Below are 13,795 nucleotides of genomic sequence, written 5' to 3' on the forward strand. Positions count from 1 at the left end.
TAGTCCTTGCTATCTCCATCTCTGAAGAAAACGCGTGCAGTCAGTTTCACTGCTCATTTCAGGAATTCTATCCTAGACTTGACTTGTATATGATATTGTTGGATTGGAATATCCCGTGACGTGCAATTTACTCTATGCATTTGAAGTTCACAAGGTGGTGGGCTCCTTTAGGAGAAAGATTTGTATGCTACATTGTTCATCGCCAACATGGCATCCCGATACAATAAGGTCATCTCCAATCGAAGGGTCCAGAGGGCCAGAGGGTCGAAAATAACCCGAAAACCATCTCCAACCGAGGGCTAGGCCAGAGGGCTCTGGAATTTGTGAGGACCCCATGGAATCAGAGAGGGCTAGAGGGCTGGCCAGAAAATTCAATTTTCCTGTCAGTTATAACCAACATGAATTTTTTTTTTTATAGTTTTATTATTATTTTTTATTTACAAAATTTTTCCTATAACTTCTATTTTTAATATTTTTTTAAAATTCTATTTTTTCCTATAACTGTTATTTTACAAAATTTGTTTCATTTTTTTTTTTAAATTCCATTTTTTCCTATAACTTCTATTTCACATAGTTGCTTTATTTTATTTTAAATTCTATTTTTATCCTATAACTTCTATTTCACATAGTTGCTTTATTTTATTTTAAATTCTATTTTTATCCTATAACTTCTATTTCACATAATTGCTTTATTTTATTTTAAATTCTATTTTTATCCTATAACTTCTATTTCACAAAATTTGTTTCATATTTTTTTTTCAATTATATTTTTTTCCTATAACTTCCTAAGCCATTATACAACATTAAATTAAATTAAGTAACATGAAACAACATTAAACAATATGAAATAACATTAAATAACATTAACCAACATACAAATTATACAACATTAAAAAAAAAAACATTTAACAACATGAAACTTAAACAACATTTTAAAAAAACATTTAATAACATAAAACTTAAACGCCTACTCCATTCTTCTTTTGGCCCAAAGATGTGCAACAAGATCATGTTGTAGGCTGACACCCCATTGAGGTTGTTCCTCAGTTGGCTGACACACCATGGCCGCAGCCACGTTTTGTTTGTTGCGCCTTACTTGAACTTCTTCATCACACTCCTCATCTTCTTGTCTCATTTGCGCCCATTTTGCTTCCAATTTGGAATTGGATGAGAACCCCCAGTTGGAATCCGAAGAGGATCCAAAGTTGGAATTCATTGCAAACTTGAATTGAAAAAGATTGAATTGAAAGAGATTGAATTCAAAGTTGTGTGAATTATAGCCCAATATCCACCCTATTTATAGCAAAAGAAAATTTCAAATCCAACGGCTAGCTGACGTCACTTAGCCGTTGGATTTGAATTTAAGTTGTAGTTTTTAAATAATAAATTATGTTTAGCCCTATGGCCCTCGGTTGGAGACGGTTTTTTGTGGCAGAGCTAAAATGAGCCCTCTGGCCCTTTGGCCCTCTGTTGGAGTCGAAGACAAATATGGCCCTGTACTGTTCATTAAAATACTAATATCTTGGAGAATCTTGGAGGGCCAGAGGGCTAAAACGAGCCCTCTGGCCAGCCATCTGTTGGAGATGACCTAATGTCATGTCGTATCTATGTTTTTCTTCACATGGTATGATATTATTTGATTGATATGTTTTTCTATGCAATTTACTCTCCTCCATTAGGGGCCCCAGTTGGAGATCCCTTCAAAGATAGGAGCCTGGAAAGTCTGGGAGTACTCCAAACGAAACGACTTGACTTGGCGAGTATAATTCCATTAGGAAAAACTGACTTCTACAGATCAATTATTTCAAGCATTGATCTTTCTAATATTAAAGCAACTCAAAAATGGGAAACTTCATACTGCAACCACAATTTTCTCAACTCACGTTGATCAGATCTTATTCAATGCCTTTTATGGTTGGCTTTGTTCTTGCCATGGCATTTGTTGTTGCTCAAGCACAACAAATGCAGTCGAATATCAGCCGCGGATCTTCCTTAACGCCAACTACCAACTCCACGTGGTTGTCAGGTTTGAAGGAAGATTTGTGACAAACAAGTTCATTTGAGCAACATCAACAACATGCAATTAACAATTAAAAGGCGGAATCATGTTTATATGCACTCAAAAACAAAACTTAACCCATGAACTTCAAAGCCTAGTAGATAGGTGAACCAAGACTCAACTCAAAACAAAGTAAGTTGAGAAATCAATACCTTTGTAGATTCCTCTTTGCATAAGCAAAGGCTAATCACCCAAAGAGAGGGCCTTCATTCCTTGCATCTTAGATCCATGGATTTGGATGGATGAAAAGGTTTCTCCAAGTTCCCAAAATTGAGAACCTCTAAGTCTCCACACCAAGGCATATTGTAGAAGAAATGAGTGACCTTGAGGAAGTAAGATTGCTAGATGTTTTCCTCAAGGGTGGCCGGCCATTTCTAGAGAGAAAGGAGACTTTTTGTTTCTCCAATTTCCCAAAAAAAAAAAACCCTTAATGAATTTTGGCTATTAAGTCACACTTATACCTTAATTCATTTGAGTGGCAAACTTGTAAATAAGTCCAAAACCCACTCTTTCTCTAAATGGCCGGCCTTAGGGTATTCATTGGGCTATTTGGGCCTTTGTGAATCATTATTCATTAAGTTGTCATACAACTTAAGTCAATGGACTTGACGTTCGAAGCCCATTGGGCCTTAAGGTCCAAAACTATCCCGAGGTCTTCAACGAATTTATTCGTTTGATTAATAATCATATTAATTAATCCTTGCCATAAATAATTAAACCATTTAATTATTCTTACTCATCTCCGTTGAATCTTCAATCTCTACCTTACACGGTGTACGATCCATTAGGTTCCTTTTAGCGAGGCAGTGGGCGATTCAAACTCTTTCAAATCGATTGTGAATTGAAACTTACTTTCAATTCTCCCGTTAGTGATAATACACTTTTAGGGCTTCCATAAACCATGGTTGACGCCTAGCAGCATGTCATGGTTACCCAAGCTAATCAGAAGAGGTGGAGAACCTATTCAGTTTTAGGATTACAAATGCAATACGGTCTTTCTCTAATACAATACTCTTGACCACATTGTTTGGTTTGATAGTTTATTCATGTCTACTATCCAATGTGAGTCTTGTGCTTATATGATTACCTTGAATGTGATTTGGAACACATTCCTAAATCTCATTCATACTTTGGCCAAAGATTCTTAATCATATCATAGAGTATTCTCCCTCAAACAGTTTGAAGGTTAGAGATCCTTTGTTGCGCATTCACTTGCCTCCATGGCTAAGTGGCTTAACCCTAACGATGCCGTGGACACCCTCCTGATGGAGTGACTTTGACATAATCAAAGATTAAGGACCTAACCACAAGACAACTGTGATGCCTCAGGTCAAAAGACTAATTTGCATTATCCCAACCATGAGTTCTCATGTGACATGAATATGAGAACTCTTCGTTGATCGTGTTCAGTGAACTCATTCTCTATTGAGCACCTACGTACTTGTCTTGATGTCACACACACCAATGACTCGAGACTAGTCACTCTCCCTGAGAGAAGACATAGCACGTACTAATCTTAACGGACTGTCAATGCCCAATTGACAATCCTATGATCAGGAACGTTTAGGATGTGTCAACGAAAGAATGGTCTCATGAATCTAACTTCTTTAGATCACATTCTTCCAATCACATATTCCTTAGACTTATCGTTTAAGCATATAACATTTATATGAGACGGCTCAAACAATAATCTTTGCCCTTTACATTTAAACTACATTAGTTTGAAATGTCCGTAAAGTATCATCATATGATTGGTTTTAGGGCACATTTCCAACAATCTCCCACTTGCACTAGAGCCAATCAGCTTAGTCATCATTGATGATACCTCTTCTGTAATTCATTTCATAAATGGCTGAGTAGTAGGCCTAAACAATGGATATCTATATGTTATCCATAGAAGCAACCTTGAGAATAACGACGTCACCATTATACATGATTCTCAATCATGTGGTTCAGTCTCTCATTTGAGTTCGGACCTTGATGAGACCTTGATTCCATGGCTTGAGCTATCGCCCCATTAGTGTCATACACTTTCTGGTTGGAACCGAATGGAGAGTTCATGAATGAACTTTCCCATCCAAACAACAATGTTGTAAGCTTCTATATGGCAATATATTTTGCATACATGATGGAACACATTAAAGTCATTTACTTTTAACGTTTCCACCCAAATATCTCTTTAGTCATAATAAAGAGATATCTCATTATCACTTCATTCATAATGAAGAGATATTCTATGATGGATTAGATTCATAATCTAATACATTTACGCTTCCATTACGTTACTCTAATATTTCCTCATTCTTGAGGAATCCATCCTTAGTATTTCTTAAATACCTAAGGATTCACTTGACAGTTGCCATGGTTCTGATCCTGGGCTTGCACTGATATCATCTTGTACCGTTCTAGGTACAACTTATATCAATGTTTTCATACAATATGAAATACATAAATCACCTTTCTGCGTATGCATAAAGGATTCTATTTACGCATTATTTCTTTGGGAGTCAAAGGGTACATTCCCTTTGAGAAGAACAACTTCCTAGTCTTACTAGAATTGTCATTCTTATTGAAGTTTATCATCATATGAGAAACTTCCTAGCATCTCTTGTCTATTTTAGGGATTGATATAATCCAATTATATCTTGAAATCTATCATTATAGATTTCCATCCCATGTATATAGACTATGTCTCCCATATACATTCTATCATTATAGAATGTTTAAAGTCATAACTTTAACGATGAAGAATTCCTTTCATTTTCAAAATTAATATATATCATGTATATATATTCAAATTTAGGAATATGATCAACTCCCACTAATCTTTTGTAAACCTAGTAAACAAAAGATTCATTTACATCTTTATGAGAAATCAAACAATTGATCTTTTCTCATAAGACGCTTATAGCTCCCACTAGCTTGCTAAGATCCATGATGGATGGATCTCTACAACTAACATGTCTTAGAAGTATATATCATATATATATATGGGTAATTGATAATGTCCTACGAACTAAATCTTATTTATGTTCATTCTTCTCCTAATGGAGAAATTCATTATCTTACGATGCTACTTTCCTTGATATTTTTCAAGGAAATTAATCTAAAGTGTTACTTTTTCCTTGGATCAAATCTAAGGAGGTAAATACTTTAGATGTCTTACTCATCTACTTACATTTCTTGAATTCTTTGAAACCTTTTGCAAAGTATTCGGACTTGTGTTTATTCAAAATAAACTATAGTCCAACCGAGAGTGATCTTCGGTGAATGTCATACGACATGAGTAGTATTATGTTGTGGACAAGTGCCATTAACATCTAAGTGAATTAACCTCAACAACTTTGTGATTCTTTCTTCTTTCCAAAAGAATAAAGATTCGAACATTTCGCCTCTATACAATTTTAACAAGAAGGTATTGGATCCGGATCTAACGATCCAAAGCATCCATCTATGACCAACTCGTAACTTATGTTTTAGAGGTATCACAACTCAGTTGGGATTAGTCACTACCTTGCAACCTTTTGAGTTTTAAGCATCGTTATATTCTTAAACAGTTAACACTACCACATCATCTCTACTACAGAGACAATTAATTAGATTACCATAATCTAATCATTCATTAATAAAGAACAATGTTTTGTCAAACAAAACATTCATCCATCTCTACAACTGTGACGGAATTATGTTCCTTTAAAATTGGGACGTAAAGACAATCTTTGGTTTTTCCAATTTCTTTGGTAGTTCATATGAGGAAGTAAGTACAATCCGCTTTCGCAGAGATCTATATTCGATTCACGTTTGGAATGTGAAGTACTTTCTCTTCTCTCATTAATCTTCTACTTCTTATTAGCACACTTTTACAACAATTGTAAAACATAGTTACTAATACAGAATCATGCATTCAAGTAGAAGAACCAACTGTTATGAACTTTTCAAGAACATTTTACAACACCTTCAAAAGGTGTGTTCTTGACACTTGCAAGACATTTCTTGCAAATACCCCTTCCAATGTTCATCCTTTCATAAAGAAAGTTTGTTCCCTTGGAGTTATTTTGCCTTCTTCATTTGACTTCCCTTTTGACTACAATAGTCATGGTCCCTAAACTCCCACTATCTCTCTTGAAACTTATTTCAAATGTGTTATACACATCAAACGATTTGGAGAGCGTGCGGTTATTGTTCACTATATAGTTTACAATAAACTTAGTGAACCATTAGGATAGGGACACAAAGGTGAAGTCCTTGCCTAGTTTCCATCTCGTTAAGTGGTTTAACACTTCAACACTCAATGATTCAAAATCATCATAAGTCCATATAAATGGACTATTTTTGTCAACCAACCATTATGTTCTAAATATAATAACAAACTTTCAAGAGTTGTTCAAGGCAACTCTCATTTCTTCATACAACAATTTGTAAGTGAAGAATCATGGCACATAAAGTGTCCATGCCCTTGTGCTTACTTCTCAAGTTCCTTGTTTATGTAACAAAGAAACAAGCACTAAAGTTTGTGTTGATTAAGGGTTGTTCAAAGCAACTCTTATTTCTTCATACAACAATTTGTATTTGAAGAATTATGACATTAAAAGTGTTGTCCTTCTCATGTTAGACTTATCTAACATATTCTTCCAATGATACATTATCAATAGGAAGATTGTGAGGATGAGACTACTTAGTTACATCTACAAGCCATTAAAGACAATCTATGGGATTCTAGAATTAAGTCCGGAAATTAAAGCATTCGGCTTTTCTTTGTCAAGTTTTGGATAGCGTTTGCAAATATATTGGTAAACAAATACATAACGAATATAAATTGATTGATTTTAAGCCATTTGATTCGGGTCTTTAAATCAAATAGCACCACCCACTATTTTTGGCAAATTCCATATCCCTCATCGGAATTCGAGAGTTTTGTTGAACTCTTAGCAGGGTATGGGAGACTCACCATTACCAAGCCCACCTCAGAATTATATCATTTTGGTTAGCAAAAATAATGATGAGAGAATAACACTTTAGTCATTTACAACTCTTGTAATTACCCATCTAGTTTGGCCTCTAGAGAATGAATGCCTCAGAATTATATCATGTTGGCACCATTGCACTTAGTTAAGTTATTCCCACCATGCTTAGTTTATGTAGAGGTTCAAGCACAACCTCAGAATTATATCATGTTGGTCATACTCGTTGTCTACACTCACCTCATCATATGTTTATGGACTCCTCCTGGATGTAAGCACATACTTTGTACTTCCCCATTATAGGGTGAAGCCGGTGCATGAGTCACAAACGATTGGAGCCCACCACGGTGGAAGGCCTACGAAGAGATATTCAAAGCATCTCTCGCTTATCAACTTAATAATGGTTTGTTGAGGGTTTTAGGTCTCATCACATATAAACATACATTTTAATCCAATTAAAACATTTTGGTCCTATTACAACTATTGGTCCATATGATTGATTTAGTAGTATATAATACTCCCACTATGCTTTTAAAACGGTTTTTAAAGCAAGACTATATGGTACTACTAACATAAGATTTGCATTCATTGATGGACTATATAGTTGCCTTAGGGCCTTAGGATGACTATGAACCTTTGATTCGATTCAACACGAGCCTAGTGTTGAATCTCGGTCTAGGGATGGTGATTGATTTTAGTTACGCGTTTAATCACATTAAGGCGTGTTGTCTTATTGGGCGTTGGACCCAACTACTCCAATTTCATGCATATCGAATAAAACAAGAAAGGAGTACTTCAAAGTAAATAAGAGCTTATGCTCTTTTACAACAATTGATCAAATCAAATTACTTTAAAGTAAAGAAGAGCTTACGCTCTTTTACAACAATTGATCATATCAAATTACAACCAAAATTTAATCTACACATTCCCATGGTTCAGACAAATTTGAAACGGCCTTTCACATAGCTCAATTATCGTAGGCTAAGGTTCATAATCACCCTTTCTTTAATTAATTAACGCTTTAACTAATTAAACTTGAATGCAACATTTTCATTTGGTTTTTGTATCCATAGAATTGATTTAAATGGAGCTAAATGAAATGAAAATCCAATTCTCATTTAAAGAGACAAAACAATTTTGTTCTCTACCTAATTTTGGGCCAAAATGCTATGACCTCAACTTGTTTGGGCCATAGTGCAATTAACCTCAACTTTTGGGCTATTTTGCAAAAACTTAAACTTTTGGGGTCACTTTGTAAAAACACAAAAGTCCACTACTTCATGTAATTACAACTAGAACCCAAAAATCTCCACAAAAGCTAAAACTTCATTAAAGGAGCAAAACAATTTGTCCTTTTAGTGATTTTGGACCTTTACGTAAAAACGTAAACTTTTGGGTCAAAATGCAAATACACAAAAGTATCAAAACTTTATGTAATTGCATAAAAGCCCCACAAGGACCCTAATTGAGTAGGGTGGCCGGTTTTGAAGCAAAGTAATAAAAAAAATTTCAAAGTTTTTATAAGTGGGGTGTGTGTAATGGAATAAATCATTACACACCTACCCACTAAAATTTCTTTAATTTTTCAAAACAAATATCTAAGATATTTAAACATAAGAAATATTTCAAAACAAAAACTTTATGAAATAAATCAAAACTTTGAATCAAAACACCAAACCTTTTGTTCTTGGCAAGAACATATCAAGAACAATGAAGAACATTCATGAAAACCCATAAGAGCTCCATGAACATTCTTCACCCAAAAACATACCAAAACCACTCAAACTTAAGGGAAATAACATACAACCATACTAGGGTACATAGGGGTTCCAAAAGTCACTTTAAAACACTTTTAACAAGTCAAACAAGAACCCAAAAATCCACCCTTTGGATTTGGCCGAATTTCCCCAAAAACATGGCACCAAATTTTAGCTCCAAAATTCATGCTCATATGAACTACATCTACAACATTTGAGATGGAAAATTTTCTAACAAAATTTACATTCAAAGAAGCAAGAATAAAGCTTGTAACAATTACAACATTCAAATCACAAACTATGAACTACAAAACCCAAAAGGATTCACCAACTACTAGACTTAGGCTCTTGATACCACTTGAAGGAAGATTTGTGAAAAAACAAGTTCATTTGAGCAACATCAACAACATGCAATTAACAATTAAAAGGCGGAATCATGTTTATATGCACTCAAAAACAAAACTTAACCCATGAACTTCAAAGCCTAGTAGATAGGTGAACCAAGACTCAACTCAAAACAAAGTGAGTTGAGAAATCAATACCTTTGTAGATTCCTCTTTGCATAAGCAAAGGCTAATCACCCAAAGAGAGGGCCTTCATTCCTTGCATCTTAGATCCATGGATTTGGATGGATGAAAAGGTTTCTCCAAGTTCCCAAAATTGAGAACCTCTAAGTCTCCACACCAAGGCATATTGTAGAAGAAATGAGTGACCTTGAGGAAGTAAGATTGCTAGATGTTTTCCTCAAGGGTGGCCGGCCATTTCTAGAGAGAAAGGAGAGTTTTTGTTTCTCCAATTTCCCAAAAAAAAAAAAACCCTTAATGAATTTTGGCTATTAAGTCACACTTATACCTTAATTCATTTGAGTGGCAAACTTGTAAATAAGTCCAAAACCCACTCTTTCTCTAAATGGCCGGCCTTAGGGTATTCATTGGGCTATTTGGGCCTTTGTGAATTATTATTCATTAAGTTGTCATACAACTTAAGTCAATGGACTTGACGTTCGAAGCCCATTGGGCCTTAAGGTCCAAAACTATCCCGAGGTCTTCAACGAACTTATTCGTTTGATTAATAATCATATTAATTAATCCTCGCCATAAATAATTAAACCATTTAATTATTCTTACTCATCTCCGTTGAATCTTCAATCTCTACCTTACACGGTGTACAATCCATTAGGTTCCTTTTAGCGAGGCAGTAGGCGATTCAAACTCTTTCAAATCGATTGTGAATTGAAACTTACTTTCAATTCTCCCGTTAGTGATAATACACTTTTAGGGCTTCCACAAACCATGGTTGACGCCTAACAGCATGTCATGGTTACCCAAGCTAATCAGAAGAGGTGGAGAACCTATTCAGTTTTAGGATTACAAATGCAATACGGTCTTTCTCTAATACAATACTCTTGACCACATTGTTTGGTTCGATAGTTTATTCATGTCTACTATCCAATGTGAGTCTTGTGCTTATATGATTACCTTGAATGTGATTTGGAACACATTCCTAAATCTCATTCATACTTTGGCCAAAGATTCTTAATCATATCATAGAGTATTCTCCCTCAAACAGTTTGAAGGTTAGAGATCCCTTGTTGCGCATTCACTTGCCTCCATGGCTAAGTGGCTTAACCCTAACGATGCCGTGGACACCCTCCTGATGAAGTGACTTTGACATAATCAAAGATTAAGGACCTAACCACAAGACAACTGTGATACCTCAGGTCAAAAGACTAATTTGCATTATCCCAACCATGAGTTCTCATGTGACATGAATATGAGAACTCTTCGTTGATCGTGTTCAGTGAACTCATTCTCTATTGAGCACCTACGTACTTGTCTTGATGTCACACACACCAATGACTCGAGACTAGTCACTCTCCCTAAGAGAAGACATAGCACGTACTGATCTTAACGGACTGTCAATGCCCAATTGACAATCCTATGATCAGGAACGTTTAGGATGTGTCAACGAAAGAATGGTCTCATGAATCTAACTTCTTTAGATCGCATTCTTCCAATCACATATTCTTTGGACTTATCGTTTAAGCATATAACATTTATATGAGACGGCTCAAACAATAATCTTTGCCCTTTACATTTAAACTACATTAGTTTGAAATGTCCGTAAAGTATCATCATATGATTGGTTTTAGGGCACATTTCCAACAAGGTTCTGGTGTATACGCCTTTGGATTTTACAAGCAAGGAAATGGCTATGCTGTGGGGACATTTCTTGCTGGAATCCCCCAAACAACTATAGTGTGGACTGCAAACTGAGACGACCCTCCACTCTCCAGCAATGTTACTTTGGACTTCACAAGTGATGGGTTTTCCTTGAAATCAACACAAGGCAAAAGTTTCGTGATAGGAGTATACCTCTGGGTCTTCGGCTTCCATGCTTGATTCGGGCAATTTTGTGATATACAATGCTCGTCAAGACATAGTATGGCAAAGTTTCAAGCACCTGACTGACACCCTTTTGCCGGGTCAGATCCTGTTTGCTGAGGACGAGCTGTTCTCAGCTAAATCAGAGTCTGATCACTCAACTGGCATTTACCGTCTCAAAATGCAAGCCGATGGAAACCTTGTCCAATACCCTGTAAATACTCCAGACACAGCTCCATATTCCTACTATTCATCTGGAACGAATGGCAGAGGAAAGAACGTGACACTTAATTTTGCTGCTGATGGCCATCTCTACTTGCTAGATGATGCCCGTTCGAATATCAGGAATATAACAGATGGAGGTCTTCCCGCTGATCAAGCAACAATTTATCTTATGAGAATTGATGCAGATGGAATATTTCGATTGTATTCGCATGATCTGAATCACAACGGGAGCAAGTTAAGGTTATGGGAATCTTCCAAGGACAAGTGTGACCCTAAAGGCGTATGCAAATTAAATAGCTATTGTGTCTCATCACATGTTGAAGCTGTGTGTAAATGTCTTCCTGGATTCATATTTGCCAACCAGGGAAATTAGACTTCAGGCTGTTCGAGGAATTTTGTTGCAAATGGTTGCGAATACAAAAACAAAACTTTCGCATACATCATGGAAGAACTGGAAAGCACAACATGGGAAGACATGTCGTATGTGGATTTAACATTATCAGACAAAGAAGCTTGCAAACGAGCCTATTTAGAGGACTGTAATTGTGAAGCCGCACTTTTTTATGAGACAAGCTGCAGAAAGCAGAGGCTTCCTTTGAGATATGGAAGAACACAGGTTGGTACTTCAAACGTAGCTCTCATCAAGGTAGCTACATCTACAACTACTCCAGACACAAACAGAATTCCGGAAAAAGAAGCAACAGAAAATGAAGAACCAACATCCTGATTATTAGTCTCTCCCTTGCTGCTTTTGGATCTATTTTGTTTGCGATTTCTGTAGTTGTGCTTTACAAACATAATGTGTGGGCTTATAAAAGAGTGAATACTCCCATTCGTGACTCTGAATGGAATGAGGACATCGCTCTGCGACCATATACTTATGAAGAGTTAGAGAAGATTACCAACAATTTTAGAGAAGAGGTTGGTAGAGGATCGTCAGGAACAGTTTATAAGGAGTGATCTTGGCTTGCCAAAAGCCAGTTGCTGTCAAACAACTAGAGAAAGTTGCAGCTGAAGGTGAAAAAGAATTTCAGACTGAGCTGAAAGCCATTGGGAAAACCCATCACAAGAATTTAGTCCGTCTGCTTGGATACTGTCTTGATGGACCAAAAAGGCTTTTGGTATACGAGTACATGAGCAATGGCTCACTTGCAGATGTACTCTTCGCACCTGACAGACAGCCTTGTTGGGAAGAAAGAATGAGAATTGCTCGCAACATCGCACGAGGATTTCTTTACCTCCATGAAGAGTGTGATACACAGATTATTCATTGTGACATAAAGCCCCAAAACATTTTGATGGATGAGTACATGTGCCCCAAAATATCCGACTTTGGATTGGCAAAGCTACTTAAGGCAGATCAAACAAGAACCACAACTGGCATCAGAGGAACCAAGGGATATGTTGCACCAGAGTGGCATAGGAAAATGCCAATAACAGTTAAAGCTGATGTTTACAGCTTCGGAGTTGTTTTGTTGGAGATCATATGTTGTCGAAGGAATGTGGATTGGAGTCTTCCAGAGGAGGAGGCTGTTTTGGATGAATTAGCCTACCCTTGTTTTGAGAGTGGTGAGCATGGAAAACTAGTGGGTGAACAAGAGGTCGACACAAGGCAATTTGAACGGATGATTAAAGTGGCACTTTGGTGCATCCAGGATGAACCGTTGTTGCGCCCATCTATGAAGAAGATTTTGCTAATGCTTGAAGGAACTGTAGAAATCCCAGTCCCTCCCAGTCCTGACTCTATTCTCAGCACCATCTAAAGTCAAGTGAGTGATACGTACTTTAGTGATCAGAAAACTGATGAAACCATACATTTAGTTTATGTAATAAAACTAATAAGCAACATGGTGAATTTCACCGCAAGCTTCACTGTCTGTAAGTGTCTATGTCATCATGAATGATACGCATATGGTTTTCAGTTCTATGTAGCCTACTGCGTTATTAATTGTACGTTTATAGGATGCAAATAATCAAATTTTGGCATCCATGCTTTAATAAATATGCTATCAGGATGCAGCATCTGATTCACTTTCTCTTTCATTCAATTCCCAATTCTTTTCCTTCTCACTAAATCATCAAATGCTTAAAAAAAAAAAAAAAAACAACTACGAATTCACATTACTGTCAAAAGAGGTTTGTTTCAAAAGCAGCGATATAATATTTCAAGCTTGTACTTTAAACCAGCTCTTAAAAACATTTGGTGAGTGAAAACATAATATCGCCAAAACTACAAATTAGGAGAGTTTTAAGTTTAGCTCAAAGTTTCTATCACGACCATGTTAATCCCTTCCACCAGCTGATTCTAAGAAGAATCGAGAGTCTGTGAAGGGTTTAAACTTTTGAAATCGTGTTTTTTCTTCTACGAAAGGAGACAAATTCTAGTTTTCTTTATGCTAACTATTTGAA

At 36.2% G+C, this 13,795-nt stretch overlaps 1 pseudogene; it reads left to right on the forward strand.

The window, feature by feature from the left end:
- Positions 1–1,732: 1,732 nt before the first annotated feature.
- LOC103956165 lies at positions 1,733–13,429 on the forward strand (annotated as a pseudogene).
- Positions 13,430–13,795: the final 366 nt, after the last annotated feature.

The sequence above is a fragment of a genome, unplaced genomic scaffold (genome assembly GCF_019419815.1).
Source record: "Pyrus x bretschneideri cultivar Hongxiangsu unplaced genomic scaffold, Pyrus_bretschneideri_v1 Contig2, whole genome shotgun sequence".
In the NCBI taxonomy this organism is placed as follows: Eukaryota; Viridiplantae; Streptophyta; class Magnoliopsida; order Rosales; family Rosaceae; genus Pyrus; species Pyrus x bretschneideri.